This window comes from Aythya marila (assembly GCF_965140915.1).
Source record: "Aythya marila genome assembly, chromosome: 1".
NCBI classification, from domain to species: Eukaryota; Metazoa; Chordata; class Aves; order Anseriformes; family Anatidae; genus Aythya; species Aythya marila.
The window spans coordinates 37,701,478-37,719,565 of record NC_139042.1 but is presented as its reverse complement, the minus strand read 5'-3'; positions in this window follow the sequence as shown (position 1 = coordinate 37,719,565).

Sequence of the window (18,088 nt, the reverse complement as noted above, 5' to 3'; positions counted from 1 at the left end):
TATATGCCTTCCCTGTTCTATTCATAACTACTTTTAATCCAAAAATTAAAAGTATGTTTTTTCAATGAGGTCTTAACTTTATCTGACAATATGCACAGTTTCAGGATGAGTAAGATAATGAGGGTGATGGAGAAAGGTGAAATAAAATATATAGCTTTAAACTTGCCAATCACTCTGCACCAGACATTCTGTGTTAAGGAGAAATGGCTATTAAAAGGAACAAAACAAAACAAAACCCTAAAATTATGATCTATTTTTATCGGTTGTAACCAGTCAAGAATGGTTCTTGCCATTTGACACTGATTTCTTATTACTCTGTATTTTTAAAATTTACTGGAATTTTGAAAAACAAACAAACAAACAAACAAACAAACAAAAAACCCACTGGAAATATCTTTGAAAAGTTATAATACATACATAAACTTAAAGAGAAATATCTCTGAAAAACTTATATCCTTCCTCCTACTGATTTTTACTGGATTAAGATATTGCTGGAAACTGGAAGCAATTCTTCTTCATTTCACTTGCCAATCATGTTCCAATGGTATTTGTGGAATATAGGCTAGTTGACAATGTAAACATGGCACTGAATCATCTCTATACTGAAAAGACTTCATTACAGATAAAAATCTGAATGATAACTCAATGCTTTCTGTAAAGTAGGCCCGAAGTGAAAATGTAAATAAAGAAAACTCTAAGGCTAATTAGTCATAATTTTAAGCCCTGTGGTTTTCTATTTTACTTCACTTCAGTGAAGAAGTACAAAATAGCCAGAGAAGACAAATTCTTTAGTCTTGTGGTTAGATGCATGAATTTGAAGGTATTTTGCTAGCACCACCAGAACTGTCATTAATTCTTAATCATAGAATCATAGAAACATAGAATGGTTTGGGTTGGAAGGGGTCTTAAATATCAACTAACACCCCCCTCCCTCCCCCCCCACTGGATCAGGTTATCTAAGGCCCCAGTTCAGCCTGGCCTTGAATACCTCCAGGGATGGTGCAGTGGATTTACCGTGCTGGGCAGCTAAACACCACAACTGCTCTCTCACTCCCTCTCCTTAGATGAGGAAGGGAGGAAGTAAAGCAAAGAACAACTCACGGATTGAGATAAGGATAATTTAGTTAAAGGGAAATAATAATAATAATTAAAGAAAGATTATTATGAACTAAACAATTTAACTAAAGCGGAAAAGGGAGAGGGAAAGGAAGAAAAAGGGAGGAAAACAAACAAATAAAACAAATGAAGGCTATGTGGAAGTGCAGAGGAAAGAAATTACTCTCTCCTTCCCACAAATGAGCAATGCTTGACCACATCCTTGAAGCAGAGCCTCAACGCACGTAGCCGGTGTTTGGGAGGAGGACCGACATTTTCCCAACGAGAGCCCACCCCTCCCCTCTTCTTCCTGTTTCCACTTTTCATTGCTGAGTGTGACATCATATGGTATGAAATATCCCTTTGGTTGGTTTAGGTCAGCTGCCCTGGTGATGTTTCTCTTCTCACTTTTTGCCCACCCCCTAGGAGGGTTAGAGAGAGTCCTGATTCTGTGCCAGCACTGCTCAGCAGTAAAAACAACACTCGTGTGATAACACTGCTGTTCCAGCTACAGGTGCAGAGCACAGCACTCTATGGGCTGCTGCAGGGAAAGTTAACATTCCAGCCAGACCCAGTACAGATGAGACATCCACAACTTCTCTTGGAAACCTGTTGCAGTGTCTCACTACCCTTACAGTGAAAAATTTCCTCCTAACATCCAATCTAAACATCCCTTCTTTCAGTTTAAAACCATTCCCCCTTGTCCTATCATTATCTACATGAGTAAAGAGTCCTCCATCCTTTCTATAAGAATCCTTTTAAGTATTGAAAGGCCACAATAAGGTCTCCACAGAGCTTTCTTTTCTGTAGGCTTAACATCCCCAGCTCTCTCAGCCTTTCTTCATAGGAGAGGTGCTCCAGTACTCTAGTCATCTCTGTAACCCTCCTCTGTACCTGTTCTAATAGGTCCACATCCTTCTTGTGCTGGCAGCCCCAGACCTGGGTGCGCTACTCCAAGTGGGGCCTCACAAGGGCAGAGTAGAGGGGGACAATCACCTCCTTTGATCTGCTAGTCACACATGTTTTGATGCAGCCCAGTATGCTGATGGCCTTCTGGGCTGCAAGTGTGCACATCTGGCTCATGTCTAGCTTTTAATACACCAATACCCCATAACATGAGCCCCCCTCTGCTTTCCCTTTCCCATCTTTTATTGCTGAGTGTGACATATAGTATGGGATATCCATTTGGTTGTTTTAGGTCAGCTGCCCTGGTGATGTTCCCTCCCCATCACTTGCCTACCCCCAGCCTGCTGGCTGTTGGGGTTGGGGGGGTTTGGTGCTAGGGAGTTTGGAGAGAGTCTTGATGCTGTGTCAGCACAGTTCAGCAACAGACAAAACACTGGTGTGATACCAGTGCTGTTCTAGTGCTGTTCTAGCTAAAAGTGGATAGCACTGCACTGTATGGGCCCCTGCACAGAAATGGAACTCCATCCCAGAGAGACAAAGTACAATTATTGAAAAAGGTGCTATCAAACGTGGTAAATTATTTACGTTTGCATCCTACAAACGGTTTCATTTTCAGCCTTGGCCTGTGGTCTTGAGACTGTAGAAGGGTATATTTTTTGCACATCAAAACTCCCCTAACCCATTGATTCAAATAAGTAATGAAAGTCTAATTCCACCTCATTTGTGAATCAATCAATTCAAAGACTGTTAGAAATATGTAGCAACTTTTCAAGACCAATCCATAGGAGAATATTATGGCCTGTGGATACAGAATCTAGTCTTTTTCTCAGGTAGTAAAAATCCTAGATTCATAGCAGACGGATGAACACTCCTAGAAATGAACTGGAATCTGTTGCTATGGGGAACAATACTCTTAGTATCTCTTGTTTCCTTGCACTTTCTCATTCATGTAGGTCTACATTTGTATAACACTTTAACCTTCAGATTAGGACAATTAAGCCAATGAAATGCTTCTTTTTTTTTTTTTTTTTTTTTTTTTTTTTTTTCCTTCAAATGCTCAGATATACATACTACATAAACACCTGTGTTTTTCTCTTTTCTGTGAAATTCTGCAGTTTGTCTCTTAATTATTTTTTTAGTCTTTATGAACAAACATAGGAAATCTAGGAAAAGAAAAAAAAATCTATATGTGAATGTCTAAGTAACAGACGTGCATGCAGCATTGTTATTATTATATCACAAATAATTATCCTATACTCTTATGAATAAACCAACTCATCCCTTGTGACAGCTTCCTGCTGGAAAATATTATCAGGCCACTGTAAATGAGAATTACTTATTTACAGGGGGTAAATTAGACCCCCCAAATTAGCAAACACAGATCTTGTAACAGAGAGGAATTTGAACAATACATTTTCCACCTTTTAAATAGTTCGGTAGCCTAAATCCTGCTCAGCATTTACGTTCTCTTAAAAGTAAAATCTCTGTAAAGAAGGAATTGAAAGCAATCTTACACAAAACATGAAAAACAAAAGAAGCAAACAAACAAACAAAATGAGGCTAGAACAATGCCTTAGGAACTTGGTAAGGAACACTCCCTGAACTGTTCTAAATATATGTATATAATCAAGAATATAATCTGTATAGAAGAGACATATAAAAAGGTGAAATTATCTGGAGGAGAGGAGAGGAGAGGAGAGGAGAGGAGAGGAGAGGAGAGGAGAGGAGAGGAGAGGAGAGGAGAGGAGAGGAGAGGAGAGGAGAGGAGAGGAGAGGAGAGGAGAGGAGAGGAGAGGAGAGGAGAGGAGAGGAGAGGAGAGGAGAGGAGAGGAGAGGAGAGGAGAGGAGAGGAGAGGAGAGGAGAGGAGAAAAAGAAAAGATTGGATAGTCTGTCTGCAAAAGCCGAAGTCTGAGTTGGGAAAAGAAAAAAACTATATGAACTCCTTAAAACTCCTGTTTTCTCCTGTTTTTCAATAGATGCCATAAACAGCATTCAGTAACATGCCAACACAACTAGTATTTAATAATGTCTTATCTACTTTAGCCAACCCAAACTATCAAAGTTTAAATCTACAGCTATGATCAAAATGTAGAAGAATGATCTACTACACATTAAGGCTACCTAATACAAATTACTATTCCTTTCACATCCAAACAAAGCTGCAGATGCTGCAGCACTGGGTCTTGTGACAAGAAAAATGAGTTAACAGCAGCAACAACCATGTCTCGTGACAAGGGCTAATGCACAGAACCATATATCTTGGTGGTTTTTTTTGTTGCTGTTGTTGTTTTTCTGAAAAACAATGGACACAATGTATGTGAGGACCTAGAAAGAGAAGAGCAAGCATCAATCAGACTGGCATTTCTTACTGGTAGGCCTCCTACAGGAGAATTTGGCAGGATCATTGTGGGATAGATTGTTAGTGAAAGCATAGTCACATTCATACTTGAAAAGTAAAACAACTACAGACAATCCTTTTGGGTTTTTGTTTTTGTTTTGTTTTGTTTCTATTTAAGCATATAGAAGAAAATATATATATATTTCCCACTGACAATTAAATCAGTACTCTGAATTCCATCTGACTAAACGTAGAAAATTATTCTAGTAAAGTTTAATTATTTCTGAGCAAATAGGAGTAAGAGAACCAAGATGACTGGATGTTTGGTAATCACCATACCAAATATCTGGGAATACACATTTTTGTTGCTTCAGTACTTATCTAAGGATCTGGAAGGCAGTCAGACAGAATAATACCTATTTGACAGGCATGAGCCAGAACTGGGCATTCCAGTTATATGACTCTTGGGCCCAGCACAAGAGTCATATCCAAGCTGAAAATAATCTTCCCAGCTGAGCACTTGGAATTATTTCCTTAGAAACAGTCTTTCTTTACCTTATTTTTTTTTTTTTTTTTTTGTCACAGAACCGTAACATTAACACTCAATGTAATAAAAGCTACTGTCAGCTTTCTCACAGCATTTCCAAATTCTTTGATCTTCTTACTATTTACTCAGTTGGAAGTATTTCTATTTCAGTTACTTCTATATAATTTAACTTCTCTTGTCTTACAATCATTGCTGAAAACAGACATAATTGGTATTCATCTAGAAATACTTTAAAAATGAAACGTGTTATACAAGTTAAAGGATTTTAATCTTCTTGCTTGCACATAAGATCTATTATTCACATTTTAATTTTTTTTTTTTTTTTCCTCAGGGTTGAGTTATAGCACATAACATGTATTTATAGAAATAATGTTTGTGACCCTTGATTTGAGAAGAAATCTTTGGGCAGAATTGAGTTGCACTTTCAAGTCATTTTTGTCCTTCACTTTTCATACTGCAATAAACAGAACAAACATTTAATCTTTATAAATACTACATTTCATGGGAGTGCTCTCTTTCCTTTTCTAAAGAAATACAGTTTCTTTTTCATCATACCATGGTTTCCTTGGCGATAAGTTGTTGAAAGAATAAGTAACAATAATAATAGTGTCTGAAGTAATTTTCCTCAAAAGTCTGTAGTTTCCAGAGTACTTTGATATTCAAAAATGTGGTTATGTGGATATATAAGTATAAATGGGGAACATCATACAAGATAATATGGAGGCTACCTTTGGAACACAATAAACAAAGAAGGAACCTAAAAATATGTGAGCAGATAATAGTTTAAAAGCATACAGTTTGCCTTGAATAACCAGTTTTATTCAAAGAAACCTTGAAATTACATGAAAAAAAATGTGTTTTTTTTTTTTTTTTTTTTTTAATTGCTACAAAATGAAAAAAACACCTTGAGCACCTTCATAACAGATAGACTGGCTAGCAGAAGCTTTGTTTCTTGCATAACACATTTAGCATTTCTATTATTATTATTTATTATTATTATTGGTTCAGTATAACAGAGGCATTTCTGATATACTGTTATATCAGAATGCAAATTTCTGAAGTTAAAAAAAAATCAGAACTTTTTTTTTCAGAAACATTACTGGTTTCTTACCAGTAATGATCCAGAGGAGTCTAAAATAAATCAATAAATCTATAGTTACCCTCCAGCAGAAATGATTTTAAGATTAATTGTCCCAAATAAGATTATAAGATTTTATCTTTGATTTAAAAAAAAAAAAAGTTCAAAGATTTTAAATTTTGTTCAAAACCTTCACAGATCTTGACATTCAAAAGTTATTTTCTTAATGTTTTTTTTTTTTTTTTTTTTTTTTTTTTTTTTTTTTTTTTTTTTTTCTGCTGCTATTACTTGCATAAACTCAGAATCTGATCAGATCTGCCTCTGAGCTAGGCATGTATCTCATTAACTGCAATCAAATGCCCTTGGGGATGTTGTATAGAATAGCAACTCCTCAGATACTCTCTTGTCCTAGTTGCTGGAAATTGAATAAGCCACTGAAAAGTACAATATTGTTTATATCTTCAAAAAGGAATTTCAGACAAAGACATAATAAATTGTATGCTTAATAAAAGAGGTGTTAGAGAACTAGGATGTTAATATCTAATGATCAACAAGAAAACTCCTAATTATTGACAATACAGAACAGCCATGACACAACTTTAATTAAACTATAAATATGGCCTAAATATTTATAGTAATATAAAGAATAAATATTCACTTTTTTTTTCTCAAACAATGAAGTAAATGCTATTTTGTTATTGTTGTTATTAATTTTTGTTGAAAAACAATTACAAGTGTTCAGCCAGATCAGATGGATATTGTTGGTCTTTACATTTGCTAAATTTGCCAAATAATCTTATCAGGACCAGAATTACCATGTGCATATCATGAGACAGACTAGATTATTCCCTACATTTTATTTCAATTTAGGTCTACAACGTACAAATACAGATCAATGTCATCTACGTTTAGCTATCTAGAAGCTAGTTTTCTGAGTTATTTAGTGACTGCTTCCATAAACAATGTAGAGATAAACACCTTTAGATATTCATTCATCCCATCCTAAGAGAATCATTTATTTCTATTATCCTAATAGAATATTTAAACATCTCGAGATGTCTGTTTCTTTCCCTTGGCAGTAGAATGAATTTAAAATATAATAGTTAAGATAATTTAAGATATAATAGTTAAGATCATGTTAAGATCTAACTTTATATATCTACAAAACAGCCAGTATCTGGACTTCTTTAGAATCAACAGAGAGAGGTAGGCATTTCTGGGTTTGATTCATCTCTTTCCCAAGAAGGAAATGCTCATTTATATGCACTCGCCATGAACACGTGCTAGGATTACTTGCTGGGATCAGCACTGTTGTTGTCAAAAACTGGTAAGATGAATTCTACAGGACCAACATTAAGGTAGCTACAGTTTTGTAGAAGTCATGTCCCTTCAGCCATGACTAGTCTGTTTAATTCCAGAACAGAAACTGAATATTTAAGAACATAAATATCCCACAGACAGTACATGTCATTTTTTATATGAAATATCCACTGTCTGGGTCAAGGGCAATTCACTTTCACTGAAACAGGCTACCAGTAATTCAAGTCATGTATTAGCTATTTCACAACTTATATATTTCTGCAGCATGCATATATAACAATTCAACACTTTCAGACTCTTCCCTCCCTATTCTCATATTTGCACATTGCCTCCCAGCCCCCAACCCCTTCCCCAAGACTGTCTTGTATTCCTAGGGGTGATAACATGAATAAAGCTGCTGAGTTGAGGACCTGTTCTACTCACTGCAAATACAGGTATTCACAGAGAACATTTCAGTTATCATGGTAGTTCATCTACTACTTGTAACACGGGTCCTCAAGAAGTGCAAAAAGGAGGATCTGGGAAACTACAGGCCAGTCAGTCTCACCTCTGTCCCTGGAAAGGTGTTGGAACAGCCTGTTCTGGATGCCATCTCCAAGTAATTGGAAGAGAAGAAGGTTATGAGGAGTAGTCATCATGGATTCACCAATGGGAAATTGTGCTCGACCAACCTTGTTGCCTTCTATGATGGCATCACCAGCTGGGTGGATGAGGGGAGAGCAGTGGATGTCATCTACCTTGACTTCAGCAAGGCTTTTGATACTGTCTCCTACAACACCCTGCTAGCAAAGCTGAGAAAGTGTGGGATAGATGAGTGGACAGTAAGGTGGGTTGAGAAGTGGCTGACTGGACGAGATCAGAGAGTGGTGATTGGCAGTGCAGAGTCCCGCTGGAGACCTGTGACTAACAATGTTACCCAGGGGTCGGTGCTGGGTTTGGTCTTATTCAGCATCTTCAGTGATGACCACAATGAGGAAATAGTGCCTGCCCTCAGCAAGTATGCCGATGATACAAAGCTGGGAGGAGTGGCCAACACACCAGAAGGCTGTGCTGCCATTCAGCAAGACCTGGGCAGGCTGGAGAGCTGGGCAGTAAGAAACCAGATGAGGTTTAGTAAGAGCAAGTGTAGAGTCCTGCACCTGGGAAGGAACTACCACATGTATCAGTACAGGCTGGGGGACAACCTGCTGGAGAGACGAACTGGGGGTCCTGGTGGATGACAGGTTGGCCATGAGCCATTGGTGTGCCCTGGTGGCCAAGAAGGCCAATGGGATTCTGGCGTGCATTAAAAGGAGCGTGGCCAGCAGGTGAAGGGAGGTGATCCTCCCTCTCTACTCTGCCCTGGTCAGGCCTCACCTGGAGTACTGTGTCCAGTTCTAGGCTCCCCAGCACACAAAAAAAAAGACAGGGATCTCCTGGAAAGAGTCCAGCGGAGGACAACAAAGTTCAAATGAGGCCTGGAGCATCTCCCCTATAAGGAAAGGCTGAGAGACCTAGGTCTGTTCAGCCTTAAGAAAAGAAGATTGAGAGGGGACCTTATCAATATTTATAAATATCTTAAGTGTGGGAGACAAAGGGATACGGTCAACCTCTTTTCAGTGGTCTATGGGGACAGGACAAGGGGCATTGGCCACAAAACGGAGCATAGGAAGTTCCGCATCAATATGTGAAAGAACACACTCACTGAGGGTGACGGAGCACTGGAACAGGCTGCCCAGGGAGGTTGTGGAGTCTCCTTCTCTGGAGATATTCAAGACCCATCTGGATGCTGACCTGTGCAACCTGCTCTAGGGAACCTTCTTTGGCAGGGGGGGGTTGGACATGATGATCTCTTGAGGTCCCTTCCAACACATACAATTTTGTGATTCTGTGATCTACCACAAGCTCACTAAATTTCATTTTTTTATTTCAAATTTTTTATTGTCTTTTAACATATGTAATTGAACATATATATATATATATTAAATATAGCTTTTCTTAGATGGTACGCTGTCCTCAAACTGCTCTGGCTGCAAAGATACATCTTGCTATTTAATGTTCAACCAAATTAAATTCACAACAGTGTATAGGTCTAAATGTAAGGATAAACTTACCTGACCTATCTTTGCTCTGATGTAGTTACAATTACTTGTGACTCTGTAACTAGACTTACTTAATTAGAAGAACCCAAAGGAAAAAAAAAAAAATCACAATTCCAAAACGATGAGAAAATTAAGTGCTAATGATGATGGAAATTAAATTATAAAAGCAAAATTCACCTAAAGCTTTGTATTAAGATGATGAATTCCCCGTGGCCTCATTTATTTTATTTTATTTTATTTTATTTTATTTTATTTTATTTTATTTTATTTTATTTTATTTTATTTTATTTTATTTTATTTTATTTTATTTTATTTTATTTTTTTTAAAGTCAGAGCACAAAAGAGACCTAAGATTAAAGGGATAGTCATTTATTATTGACATAGGAATGAACAACACAAAATAGCAAATGGCTAATTGTCTATTGTGGTGCCCAGTGATAGGATGAGAAGCAAAGGGCACAAACAGAAACAAAGGAAGTTCTGTCTGAATATGAGGAAAACCTTCTTTACTGTGAGGGTGACAGAGCACTGGAACAGGTTGCCCAGAGAGACTGTGGAATCTCCTTCTCTGGGGATATTCAAAACCCACCTGGACATGATCCTTTGTAATGTGCTCTAAGTGACCCTGCTTGGCAGGCAGATTAAACTAGATGATCTTCAGAGGTCCCTTCCTATCTGAACCAGTCTGTGATTCTGTGTGACATTCATAATTTCCTATAATATACTGAGTGTATTTTAACACAAATATACTTTAGCTGAGATCTAAAGGGTATCTTCAAAGCAATCTGCAGCATTCAGGTAGCACTGTCGAATATAAACCAACAAATAATATTATATTCTACGTGATAGTATAAAATAAACATACACATTTGTTGGAAATATTCAAAATGGTTCTCTGAACATTCTTGTGTTGGTGTAAAAAGTGTAATTTTGTTCTTAAACTTTTATTTACACTTTTGAGCTACAGGGCTAATACACTTTCCAATAAGGTATTTAAATAAAGTGGAAGTGTGGCAAAGCAGTTAGTTCTGCAAATTAGATAAATGTTGTGGAAAGTGCATCTCCTACCACCCTGTGGCAGTTTAGAATCACTGCATATTAGCATACCTCATTAAACTTAGCTTAATTCATTTTTCCTTAATGAATTTACTCACAAAGCAACGCTTAAAAAACAAAACAAAGGATCTCTGTACAACTCAACATGTGCATATGCAATGCATAAATTGCATAAAAAGTATTCACTATATTCGAAATGTTGCCTTTGTAGCAAGCAGTACCATTTTTAAGGGAAATGAAAATACAGAAATACACAAATCTGTCATTAGAAATTTCTAATAAATTGTATTACTATACAAGCTACAATTTGTCCTCTATGCATAATAGTATCAGTACAACTACAAGATCAATATCTTTTGTAAATTTACAATGCTGATTGATGGTCTAAAGCAAAGTCACCCTTCTGTTATGAATCAGCATCTATCATTTTCATTCTGAATAACAATATTGCTTTAAGATGGCCTTTATTGTGTACATGCTGATTTTGCAAATTATATAGTCAGTGTCAAGCTCATCCAGGGAAGGATATTTAGTATCATGTTTACTTTGTTCCTGTTAGATGGAGCTCATAAAATTGATTAACATTTTTATAGATAAATAAGCTTCAAAAATATTTCTATTTTCAGCAGATACTATAAATTGCTTTGTAGTTTCATTCAGATTTCTGGGCACTTGCAGTGATTATTTTCAATACAGTAGATTAATCTCAACATATAATTAGGAAAATTTACATTTGTCATGTTTTCATCAAGAAGCGTTGGTCACTTCAAGAATTTCAGGAACATGCTCATCAGTTCTGCAGTTTCGGGGATATATGATCTTTTCATTAATATCTTTCACTCTTAAAAAGTGCTGAGTAAATGATAGTAAATCAATCAAAAACTGTTCTGAAAAGCATATTGCTTTAAAAAAAAAAAAAAAAAAAGTGACTGCACATGAGGCCAGTTCTGGAAAAAAAAAAATTAAATCAGTAGTTGTGAGCCTGAAAATGTATTACCTGCATTTTTATCACACTGGCAGCTTTGAACTAAAATGCTGTTGTTATTTTTTCTTGAGTTACAGGCTAGCTGTTTGAATATTTTTAGCAAACTGAATACTTTCAAAAGGTTAAGTCATCCATGATATACACTGCTAAGCTTATGAGCTTAAAGAGTAAAAGAGATGAAGTGTGAATTTGATATGATTACAAGACTATGCTTATAGAAAGATAAAGATATTATTAGCTAAGCCATGTATAGGAGCTTGAACAGATCGTATTCAAAGGAACACACTCCAATGGTGTAAGCAACAGTATTTTAATTAATTATACATCTGTGGTAAAAATTTATAGTGATCTTATTTATTTAATAGTTATAAAAATCATATAGATGGTTAGGATTTCATTTACAGTAGTAAATCTACATTCATTATAGATGAGATGAATGTTCTCGTGAACAGTTGGTGATATATTTTCTTAAATGAATTTGAAGCCTTTCCTACTCTGCCCAGTGTTTTTTGCATATGTAGTCTTTAGTTGTGTTTAAATATTTCTGTATGTTAAGTAAATTTAGCGTTTCATACTCATATAGGAAAAATTAATTAAGTACTAGGCTAGCATAAGCTAGTGATTTGTATGTGTCTGCATTTGTACTACATACATTGTAAAACCATCCATGTGTTAAACTGCAGAACAATGTGACAAACTACATTTACCATACACCTGTGACTAAATCACCTGCTCTGTACCTGCTGAACCCTGCCTGCTAGGATATACTCTAACATTCCAGTTCTCTAAGGAGCTTCAAACAGCATATAAAATATGTAAAAAACCTGTCAGACAATAACAACCTTGTAGTATTTCCACTTGTTTTATGATGATGTGAGCTTCAGAAACATCAAGGAGTTGTACCTGCTAACTAATTTGAAGAATGATAGGATGCCTAGAAGAATCCCAGCTTTTCAGTTTCTCAGTGGGTTGTAGGAGTGTAGATTGAAATTAATGTTGTAACATGGATATCTTGAGGACATTTCTGCCTCTTACACCATTTATTTTTTAACTGGTAGTGATATCCTTATCTCTCTCTGATTTCTGTATTTTCTTTTTCATCATGTTAAGTAGTAAATTCTCTCCAATTTTGATTTCTGGACAAGGTCCTTGTGTCCCTAACAACTCATCTTATTCAGTATCTTCACAGATATACTCATTTTTCTTAGTCTTGGTGAGATAAGAGGGAATGAAGGAAAAAAAAAAAAAAGTGTCAGAAGAAAGGAAATTTATTCCTGGTGTTGGTAAGGAGGAGAACCATCTTTCAGTGTTTCATTTGGCGTCCACAGAAGCCTTGATGAATGTGGAAACAGAAATGACATTTTTTTATGTCTCCACTTGTAGAAAAAAGACCAGTTACTTACTGTAGTGATCATTCTATTTGATTTACATCATTTTTTCAGCAGAGGTAGAAGAGGATGGTTTACATATTAATTAATTTTATGTATGTATATATATATGGGAAACATCAGGTAGTTATTTTAAGGTGGCAACTCACCCACCCAAACAAGCAGCTCTACCCTGCTGAATTGTAGACTCTCATATAAAATCTCCTTTTTCAGTATAATCTTGATAGTCCTGTGAGACAGGTAGTTCTTTGCAGATGATATAAAGGTGACACTTCTCTTCTTATCTGCTTAAATATGTCTGAAGTTCTTACAGTCTTGTTCTCTTCACAATTTTCTGCAGTTCTGCTACTAGATCTGATTCCTATAGCACCGAATAAGCTATTCTTCAGCTGGCATTAACTCTATAAGGGTCCCTTTGTTTTTCATATTTAAAAAGTACAGAAGTAGGTTGTTCGTTACAAGACAGAAATAGCTTTATCTACAGAAGTCTACACAATCAGCATTGAACAGTTACTTAATATTTCTATGACATTTCAAGAATAAATTACCATAGAAATTTATTAAATTATTTCTGTAGATGCGTGTTCTCAATTTCTCTGAATAAGAGTGCTTTGTACCAGGACTGATTTAAAAAATAAATAAATAAATGTTGTATTAAAAATTTAGAAACTTCAAAAATCTTTTAGCTTAATTTTCAAATGAATGTACCAATCCCAATAAAGTAAAAGCCAAATGTAGACATTAAAGAAGATGTGAAGTTCAACTCAGAAGAGAATCTGGAACCTTCTCTTTTAAGGCTAAATCAAAATTAAGAAATTCAGAAAAGTTTCTCAGTTTCAATTTGTGATGATTGATTTCAGAACAGAGTGAAAATCAGGCCTTCTTTTCAACAGTGGAGGATGTCCTAGGTTCCATGAACAGAGGAACACAGGAGTTCCTCTGTTCTCTGCACATATGTGCAGTACTCCATATAAATGCATAATAAATACATAATCCTGTTATAACAGGATTATATAATTATAACAGGATTATAATTATAATTATTTATATATATTTATAGAGAGAGAGAGAGACATATATATATTTATATATATATAATTAAATTATAATTATATAAATATAACAGGATTATATTATATAATCCTGTTATAACAGGATTATAGATTTATGCTGTAATTTCCCCATTAGACCTTTATTATATTGCAAGTTTCTATCGCCTATTAAGTATTTTTTGCTTTTTCTCTACAGTACACAGAAGATAGGACTGAGAAGAAAAAAAAAAAAAGGTAAAAAAAAGAGTTTGTATCTGAGCTAAAATGATGTTTAACAGGATTTAGCTATCTGTTGCTCAGCCTATACAAGCAGAAATGAACAGATCCTGTAACTTTTCAAGATGTTGGGTGTAAAAGCAAGAAAAATACCTGCTCATATATCCTAAGTAGTTCACATTTTCAGTTCAGAAAATATATTTGTTTATAGTATATTGTTAATCTGTTTATCAATGCTCTAAACATCTTTTATAAATGTTATAATTCCTTCTGAAATTATTAGAGAATAGAGAATTTCAGTTAACAACATATGTTTACTGAGCTTGTAAATGAACTTTGCTTCTGGCTTAATGGATATCACTACAGAATATTTCATTGAGATGTTAGTTGGTTAGAAGCACAGTTTTATGCATGAATGGCAGGATATACTGACACATAAAAATTACCAGACTTGTACTAGCAGATAAATACATTGTCCTGATTTGTGTTATTTGATGTAACTGGTAAATGCTGACGGATTTGTATATGTACATGTATATTTGTCTGTTGGAAGTATTAACTAAAAATAAATTTATTTTGTGATATTACATTACAAATAAAAATGATGAATAACATATTACTTAAAAGCCAAAGGAAAAAGTCAGTTTCAAAGACAGGTTTTCCTAAATGTTCATAGCATCTCACAGTATTTCTTTGGATTTTCTAATTATATACTAATAATGTTAATCGTAGAATCATAGAATATCCAAGTTGGAAGGGACCCACAAGAATCAAATTCAACTCCTGGGTCCCCAAAGCACCACCCAAAAAAATCAGACCATGTGTCTGAGAGCATTGTCCAAATGCTTCTTGAACTCCTGCAGGCTCAGTGCCATGACCACTTCCCTGGGGAAGCTGTTACAGTGCCCGACCACCTTCTCAGTGAAGAACCTTTTCCTGATATCCAGCCTGAACCATCTCTGTCTCAGCTTCAAGGCGTTGCGCCAGGGGAGTTTTAGGTTGGATGTTAGGAAGAACTTCTTTACCGAAAGGGTTGTTAGACATTGGAATGGGCTGCCCAGGGAAGTGGTGGAGTCACCATCCCTGGAGGTCTTTAAAAGACATTTAGATGTAGAGTTTAGGGATATGGTTTAGTGGAGCACTGTTAGTGTTAGGTCAGAGGTTGGACTCGATGATCTTTAGGTCTCTTCCAACCTAGAAATTCTGTGATTCTGTGATTCTATTCACTTGGGTCCTATCGCTGGTCACCAGTAAAAAAAAAAAAAAAAAAAAAAAACAAAAGAGAGAGATCAGTGCCTGCCCCTCCACTACCCCTCATTAGGTAGCTGTAGACCACAACTAGTTCTCTCCTCAGTCTTCTCCAGGTTGAACAATCGAAGTGACTTCAGACATTCCTCATACGTCTTCCCCTCTAGACCATTTACAAACTTTGTTGCCCTCCTTTGGACACTCTCCTTCTTTCTTATACTCTGGTGCCCAAAACTGCACACAGTACTCAAGGTGAGGCCACACCAGTGCAGAGTAGAGCGGGACAATCACTTCCCTCAGCCAGCTAGCAATGCTGTTCTTCATGCACCCCAGGATACTGTTGGTCCTTTTTAATGACATGGCATACTACTGGCTCATGTTGAGCTTACTGTTGACAAAAAAAAACTCAGATCTCTTTCTGCGGGGCTGCTCTCCAACATCTTGTCCCTCAGTTTGTATGTATAGCCAGGGTTGCCACTTCCCAGGTGCAGAATCTGGCACTTGCTCTTGTTAAACTTCATATTGTTGGTGATTGCCCAGATCTCCAATCTGTCCAGATTGCTCCGCAAGGCCTCACCACCCTCAACAGAGTCAACAGCTCCACCCAATTTGGTATTGCCTGTGAACTTGCTCAAAAAAAAATTAAAGTCCTTCATCCAAATCACTTATGAAAACACTGAAGAGCATGGGTCCTAAAATGAAGCCCTGGGGAATCCCACTAGTGACAGGTCACCAGCCTGATGTAACCCCATATACATGAATTGTCTGTGCCCGACCTGTCAGCCAATTGTTCACACATCTTATTACACTTTTATCTAACTGTATTCTGGTCATTTTCTCCAGAAGGATACCGTGAGAGACCGTATTGAAAGCTTTACTGAAATCCAAAAAGATTACATCATCTGGCTTCCTTTGGTCAACTAGCTGGTTGGTCTTGTCATAGAAGGAAATGAGTTTGTTAGACATGAACTTTCCCTAGTGAACCCATGTTATCTCTCAGCAATGACTGTGTTGTCCTTTAGATGTTTTTTGGAAAGTCACTGAATAACCTTCTCCATAATTTTACCAGGCACTGAAGTGAGACTGACAGGCCTGTAATCGCCAGGATCCTCTTTCTTGCACTTCTTGAAAACTGGGATCACATTTTCCAGCTTCCAGTCAACTGGGACCTCTCTGGAGTCCCAATAATAGAGAGAGGTCATAGACTCGCTGAATGGCCGAGGTCGGAAGGAACCTCTGAAGATCATCTAGTCCAATCTCCCCGCTGAGCAGAACCACCTAGAGCACATGGTGCACAGGATGGCATCCAGGTAGGTTTTGAATCTCCACAGAAGGAGATTCCACAACCTCTCTGGGCAGTCTGTTCCAGTGCTCTGTCACCCTTACAGTAAATAAAGGCCTTCTCATACTCAGCCAGAATCTCCTGTGCTTCAGTTTGTGCTTGTTGTCTCTTGTACCCATTGTCACTGGGCGCAACTGAAAAGAGACTGGTTCCACGCTCTTGACTGCCCCACCCTCCCACCCCCCCATTATTTGTAAACATTGATGAGGTCTCCCCTCAGTCTTCACTTTTCCAGGCTAAACAGGCCCAGTTCTCTTGCCTGTCCTCATACATCAGGTGCTCCTGTCCTCTAATCATCTTCACAGCCCTCCTCTGGACTCACTCCAGTAGTTCTATGTCTCTCTTGCACTGGGAGCCCAGAACTAGACACAGTACTCCAGGTGTGACCTCACAAGGGCTGAGTAGAGGGGGAGGATCACCTCCCTCCAACTGCTGGCAACACTATTCCGAATGCAGCCCAGCACACCATTGGCCTTCTGTCCACCAGGACTCCCAGATCCCTCTCTGCAGTGCTGCTCTCCACCAGGTCATCCCCCAGCCTGTAATGGTGCTTGGGGTTATTCCTTCCTAGGTGCAGGACCCTGCACTTGCCCCTGTTGAACTTCATGAGGTTGCTCTCAGCCCATCCCTCCAGCCTGTTGAGGTCCCTCTGAATGGCAACACAGCCCTCTCGCATATCAGCCACTCCTCCGAGCTTTGTGTCATCAGCAAACTTGCTGAGGGTGCACTCTGTTCCGTTGTCCAGGTTGTTGATGAGTATGTTGAACAAGACTGGACCTAGTATTGACCCCTGGGGGACACCACTAGGTATAGGCCTCCAACTAGATTCCGCACCACTGAGCACAACCCTCTGAGCTCTGCCATGCAGCCAATTAACAGTCCACTTCACTGTCCCCTCATCTAGGCCACACTTCCTGAGCTTGTCTATGAGGATGTGTCCTGGTTTCAGTTAGGACAGAGTTAATTTTCTTCCTAGTAGCTGGTAGAATGCTATGTTTTGGCTTAGGATGAGAAGAGTGCTGATGTTTTAATTGTTGCAGAGCAGTGCTTACACCAAGCCAAGGATGTTTCAACTTCTCACTCTGTCCTGCCAACAGGCAGGCTGGGGGTGCAGCAGGAGCTGGGAGGGGACACACCCAGAACAGCTGACCCAAACTAGCCAAAGGGGTATTCCATACCATCTGACGTCATGCTAAACAATATATAGGGGTGGCTAGCGAGGGGGGTAGGGTTGGACTGCTCAGGGTTAGGCTGGGCATTGGTCAGCAGGTGGTCAGCAATTGCAATGTGCATCACTTGTTTTGTACACATTATTATTAGTAGTACTATTATCATCATTGTATTATTATTATTATTGTTATTATTTTCCTGTCTTAATAAACTGTCTTTATCTCAACTCACAGGCTTCACTTTCCCATTTTCTCTTCCCCATCCC